Source organism: Oncorhynchus keta, unplaced genomic scaffold (genome assembly GCF_023373465.1).
Source record: "Oncorhynchus keta strain PuntledgeMale-10-30-2019 unplaced genomic scaffold, Oket_V2 Un_contig_18141_pilon_pilon, whole genome shotgun sequence".
NCBI lineage: Eukaryota > Metazoa > Chordata > Actinopteri > Salmoniformes > Salmonidae > Oncorhynchus > Oncorhynchus keta.
This window is the reverse complement of record NW_026280757.1, coordinates 1-7071: the sequence shown is the minus strand read 5'-3', so window position 1 is coordinate 7071 and position 7071 is coordinate 1. Positions and strand designations below refer to the sequence as shown.

The 7071-nt window shown below is 56.5% G+C and overlaps 1 long non-coding RNA gene across 1 annotated transcript; it reads right to left on the bottom strand.

Moving 5' to 3' along the window:
• Positions 1 to 1354: 1354 nt before the first annotated feature.
• Positions 1355 to 6937, bottom strand: LOC127920028 (uncharacterized). The gene is made up of 14 exons (XR_008104867.1): positions 6727 to 6937; positions 6563 to 6627; positions 6269 to 6363; positions 3508 to 3747; positions 3250 to 3449; positions 2777 to 3046; positions 2654 to 2741; positions 2550 to 2619; positions 2445 to 2514; positions 2249 to 2318; positions 2013 to 2047; positions 1903 to 1942; positions 1621 to 1650; positions 1355 to 1385 (listed from the first exon to the last, which is right to left on the bottom strand). It is a non-coding gene; the product is annotated as an uncharacterized LOC127920028 (long non-coding RNA).
• Positions 6938 to 7071: the final 134 nt, after the last annotated feature.

Genomic DNA, 7071 nt, shown 5'->3' with positions numbered 1-7071 from the left:
GGTCAGACTGTGTCTTACCGAGCAGAGCTGTGTTCGTACGGTCAGGCTGTGTTACGGTCAGACTGTGTCTTACCGAGCAGAGCTGTGTCTTGCCGAGCAGAGCTGTGTTAAATGCGGTCAGACTGTGTTAAAATGCGGTCAGACTGTGTCTTACCGAGCAGAGCTGTGTTCGTACCGTCAGACTGTGTCTTTACCGTCAGACTGTGTCTTTACCGTCAGACTGTGTCTTTACCGTCAGACTGTGTCTTTACCGTCAGACTGTGTCTTTACCGTCAGACTGTGTCTTTACCGTCAGACTGTGTCTTTCACCGTCAGACTGTGTCTTTACCGTCAGACTGTGTCTTTACCCGTCAGACTGTGTCTTACCGTCAGAGACTCCTGGAGAGAGGAACCGCCTCTCTCTACTCTGGTGTCGTTAGGCAGTTTGAAAACTATGCGGGCTGTCGGGGTAGGTCTGCTGGGGGCTCGGGGAAAGACATTGTTCTGACTTGCGCTCCTTCTCTTCATCCAGCATCTTAAAAATAAGATAAAAGAACAGAATTAGTTAGCCACAGTCAAACTGGCAACAACAAAGACCAAGATAAGAAACGGTTTTAAATGTAGGCAGAGAGAGAAGTCAGAGAGACAGACAGCGCAGGCAGGCTGAGCTCGAGTGAGGAGACAAAGATTGACAAGACAGAGAAAAAAAGGAGACAGACAGTATCAAGGTGTCCTCACCCTCTTCCTCCTCTCCTCGGCCAGGACGGTCTGCGGACCTTCTCCTCCCTCCGCCTGGACCTTCTCCTGCTCCTCCTTCTTCCTCCGGTCCTTCTCTGGTCGGCTCTCAGCACGACTCCAGGTAGGCCTGTCCTGTTGCCACCCAACACCTCGTCTGGTTCCTCTCCTCCCTGGAACACACACAGACATGTTCAAGTTTCCCCATCATCAGAACCAGAACAGACCTCACCACATCTCAGAACCAGAGACAGACCTCACCCATCTCCAGAACAGAGACAGACCTCACCACACCCTCCAGGACCAGAGACAGACTCACCACACCACACCACATCTCCCAGAACCAGAGACAGACCTCACCACGCCCATCTCCAGAACCAGAGACAGACCTCACCCACATCTCCAGAACCAGAGACAGACCTCACCACGCCACATCTCCAGAACCAGAGACAGACCTCACCACATCTCTCAGAACCAGAGACAGACCTCACCACGCCACATCTCAGAACCAGAGACAGACCTCACCCCATCTCCAGGACCAGAGACAGACCTCACCCATCCCAGAGACAGACCTCACCCCATCTCAGGACCAGAGACAGACCTCACCCCATCTCCAGAACCAGGGACAGACCTCACCTCACCACATCTCCAGAACCAGAGACAGACCTCACCTCACCACATCTCCAGGACCAGAGACAGACCTCACCACACCACATCTCCCAGGACCAGAGACCAGACCTCACCACACCACATCTCCAGAACCAGAGACAGACCTCACCTCACCACATCTCAGAACCAGAACAGACCTCACCCACCCATCAGGACCAGAGACAGACCACACCACATCTCCAGAACCAGAGACAGACCTCCACCTCACCCATCTCCAGAACCAGAGACAGACCTCACCTCACCACATCTCCAGAACCAGAGACAGACCTCACCACCATCTCCAGAACCAGAGACAGACCTCACCACACCACATCTCCAGAACCAGAGACAGACCTCACCTCACCACCATCTCCAGAACCAGAGACAGACCTCACCACACCACATCTCCAGGACCAGAGACAGACCACACCACACTCTCTCCAGAGACCAGAGACAGACCTCACCTCACCACATCTCCAGAACCAGAGACAGACCTCACCTCACCTCAGAACACAGACCTCTCCAGAACCAGAGACAGACCTCACCTCACCACATCTCCAGAACCAGAGACAGACCTCACCTCACCACTATCTCCAGAACCAGAGACAGACCTCACCTCACCCATCTCCAGAACCAGAGACAGACCTCACCTCACCACATCTCCAGAACCAGAGACAGACCTCACCTCACCACATCTCCAGAGACCAGAGACAGACCTCACCTCACCACATCTCAGAACCAGAGACAGACCTCACCTCACCACATCTCCAGAACCAGAGACAGACTCTCACCATCTCCAGAACCAGAGACAGACTCACCTCACCCATCTCCAGAACCAGAGACAGACCTCACCTCACCCATCTCCAGAACCAGAGACAGACCTCACCTCACCACATCTCCAGAACCAGAGACAGACCTCACCTCACCCCATCTCCAGAACCAGAGACAGACCTCACCTCACCCCATCTCCAGGACCAGACCTCACCACCCCATCTCCAGGACCAGACCTCACCACACCCCATCTCAGGACCAGAGACAGACCTCACCACACCACATCTCCCAGAACCAGAGACAGACCTCACCTCACCACATCTCCAGAACCAGAGACAGACCTCACCTCACCACATCTCCAGAACCAGAGACAGACCTCACCTCACCACCACTCCAGAACCAGAGACAGACCTCACCTCACCACATCTCCAGAACCAGAGACAGACCTCACCTCACCACATCTCCAGAACCAGAGACAGACCTCACCTCACCCATCTCCAGAACCAGAGACAGACCTCACCTCACCCCATCTCCAGGACCAGACCTCACCACACCCCATCTCCAGGACCAGACCTCACCACACCCCATCTCCAGGACCAGAGACAGACCTCACCCACACCCATCTCCAGAACCAGAGACAGACCTCACCACACCACATCTCCAGAACCAGAGACAGACCTCACCACACCACATCTCCAGAACCAGAGACAGACCTCACCACACCACATCTCCAGGACCAGAGACAGACCTCACCACACCACATCTCCAGGACCAGAGACAGACCTCACCACACCACATCTCCAGAACCAGAGACAGACCTCACCACACCACATCTCCAGAACCAGAGACAGACCTCACCACATCTCCAGGACCAGAGACAGACCTCACCACATCTCCAGGACCAGAGACAGACCTCACCACATCTCAGGACCAGAGACAGACCTCACCACACCACATCTCCAGGACCAGAGACAGACCTCACCACACCACATCTCCAGGACCAGAGACAGACCTCACCACACCCCATCTCCAGGACCAGAGACAGACCTCACCACACCACATCTCTCCAGAACCAGAGACAGACCTCACCACATCTCTCCAGGACCAGAGACAGACCTCACCACACCACATCTCCAGAACCAGAGACAGACCTCACCACATCTCCAGGACCAGAGACAGACCTCACCACATCTCCAGGACCAGAGACAGACCTCACCACACCACATCTCCAGAACCAGAGACAGACCTCACCACACCACATCTCCAGGACCAGAGACAGACCTCACCACACCACATCTCCAGAACCAGAGACAGACCTCACCACATCTCAGGACCAGAGACAGACCTCACCCATCTCCAGGACCAGAGACAGACCTCACCACACCACATCTCCAGGACCAGAGACAGACCTCACCACACCACATCTCCAGGACCAGAGACAGACCTCACCACACCCCATCTCCAGGACCAGAGACAGACCTCACCACACCCCATCTCCAGGACCAGAGACAGACCTCACCACATCTCCAGAACCAGAGACAGACCTCACCACACCCCATCTCCAGGACCAGAGACAGACCTCACCACACCCCATCTCCAGGACCAGAGACAGACCTCACCACACCACATCTCCAGGACCAGAGACAGACTCACCACACCACATCTCTCCAGAACCAGAGACAGACCTCACCACATCTCCCAGGACCAGAGACAGACCTCACCACATCTCCAGGACCAGAGACAGACCTCACCACACCCCATCTCCAGAACCAGAGACAGACCTCACCACATCTCCAGGACCAGAGACAGACCTCACCACCCCCATCTCAGGACCAGAGACAGACCTCACCCATCTCTCCAGGACCAGAGACAGACCTCACCTCACCCCATCTCCAGGACCAGAGACAGACCTCACCACACTGCATCTCCAGGACCAGAGACAGACCTCACCCACACCACATCTCCAGGACCAGAGACAGACCTCACCACACCACATCTCCAGAACCAGAGACAGACCTCACACACCCCATCTCCAGGACCAGAGACAGACCTCACCACCCATCTCCAGGACCAGAGACAGACCTCACCACACCACATCTCCAGAACCAGACAGACCTCTCACACCACATCTCCCAGGACCACAGAGACAGACCTCACCACCACATCCTCCAGGACCCAGAGACAGACTCACCACACCACATCTCCAGAACCAGACCTCACCACCCATCTCCAGGACCAGAGACAGACCTCACCACACCACATCTCCAGGACCAGAGACAGACCTCACCACACCACATCTCCAGGACCAGAGACAGACCTCACCTCACCCCCATCTCCAGGACCAGAGACAGACCTCACCCTCACCCCATCTCCAGAACCAGAGACAGACCTCACCTCACCCCATCTCCAGAACCAGAGACAGACCTCACCACCCACATCTCCAGGACCAGAGACAGACCTCACCTCACCCCATCCCCAGGACCAGAGACAGACCTCACCACATCTCAGGACCAGAGACAGACCTCACCTCCCCCATCTCAGGACCAGAGACAGACCTCACCACACCACATCTCCAGGACCAGAGACAGACCTCACCTCACCCCATCTCCAGAACAGAGACAGACCTCACCTCACCCCATCTCCAGGACCAGAGACAGACCTCACCACCCCATCTCCAGGACCAGAGACAGACCTCACCACACCACATCTCCAGGACCAGAGACAGACCTCACCTCACCCCATCTCCAGAACCAGAGACCACAGACCTCACCTCACCCCATCTCAGGACCAGAGACAGACCTCACCACCCCATCTCCCAGGACCAGAGACAGACCTCACCACGCCCCATCTCCAGAACCAGAGACAGACCTCACCACGCCCCATCTCAGAACCAGAGACAGACCTCACCACGCCCCATCTCCAGAACCAGAGACAGACCTCACCACGCCCCATCTCCAGAACCAGAGACAGACCTCACCATCTCCAGGACCAGAGACAGACCTCACCTCACCCCCATCTCCAGAACCAGAGACAGACCTCGCTTTCCTTCTCACCCCCATCTCCAGGACCAGAGACAGACCTCACCTCACCCCATCTCCCTTAGGACCAGAGACAGACCTCACCACGCCCCATCTCCCAGAACAAGAGACAGACCTCACCACATCTCCAGGACCAGAGACAGACCTCACCACGCCCCATCTCCCAGAACCAGAGACAGACGCCTCTCACCACACCCCATCTCCAGGACCAGAGACAGACCTCACCACACACCACATCTCTCCAGAACCAGAGACAGACCTCACCACACTCTCCAGGACCAGAGACAGACCTCACCACACCCATCTCCAGGACCAGAGACAGACCTCACCACACCCCTCCAGGACCAGAGACAGACCTCACCTCACCACATCTCCAGGACCAGAGACAGACCTCACCACACCACATCTCCCAGGACCAGAGACAGACCTCACCACACACATCTCCAGGACCAGAGACAGACCTCACCACACCCCATCTCCAGGACCAGAGACAGACCTCACCCACCACATCTCCAGAACCAGAGACAGACCTCACCACACCTTCTCCAGGACCAGAGACAGACCTCACACACCACATCTCCAGGACCAGAGACAGACCTCACCACATCTCCAGGACCAGAGACAGACCTCACCACATCTCCAGGACCAGAGACAGACCTCACCACACCACATCTCCAGAGACCAGAGACAGACCTCACCACACCACATCTCCAGGACCAGAGACAGACCTCACCACACCCATCTCCAGGACCAGAGACAGACCTCACCACACTCTCCCAGGACCAGAGACAGACCTCACCACATCTCCAGGACCAGAGACAGACCTCACTCACCCCATCTCCAGGACCAGAGACAGACCTCACCACACCACATCTCCAGGACCAGAGACAGACCTCACCACACCCATCTCCCAGGACCAGAGACAGACCTCACCACACCCCATCTCCAGGACCAGAGACAGACCTCACCACACTCTCCCAGGACCAGAGACAGACCTCACCACACCCCATCTCCAGGACCAGAGACAGACCTCACCACCCCATCTCCAGGACCAGAGACAGACTCACCACACCACATCTCCAGGACCAGAGACAGACCTCACCACACCACATCTCCAGGACCAGAGACAGACCTCACCACATCTCCAGGACCAGAGACAGACCTCACCACATCTCCAGGACCAGAGACAGACCTCACCACACCCCATCTCCAGGACCAGAGACAGACCTCACCACCATCTCCAGGACCAGAGACAGACCTCACCACACCACATCTCCAGGACCAGAGACAGACCACACCACATCTCCAGGACCAGAGACAGACCTCACCTACCCCATCTCCAGGACCAGAGACAGACCTACCACACCACATCTCCAGGACCAGAGACAGACCTCACCACATCTCCAGGACCAGAGACAGACCTCACCACACCACATCTCCAGGACCAGAGACAGACCTCACCCCATCTCCAGGACCAGAGACAGACCTCACCACACCCATCTCCAGGACCAGAGACAGACCTCACCACACCCCATCTCCAGGACCAGAGACAGACCTCACCACACCACATCTCCAGGACCAGAGACAGACCTCACCACACCCCATCTCCAGGACCAGAGACAGACCTCACCACACCCCATCTCCAGGACCAGAGACAGACCTCACCACACCCCATCTCCAGGACCAGAGACAGACCTCACCACACCCCATCTCCAGGACCAGAGACAGACCTCACCACACCACATCTCCAGGACCAGAGACAGACCTCACCACACCCATCTCCAGGACCAGAGACAGACCTCACCACACCCCATCTCCAGGACCAGAGACAGACCTCACCACCACATCTCCAGGACCAGAGACAGACCTCACCACCCCATCTCCAGGACCAGAGACAGAC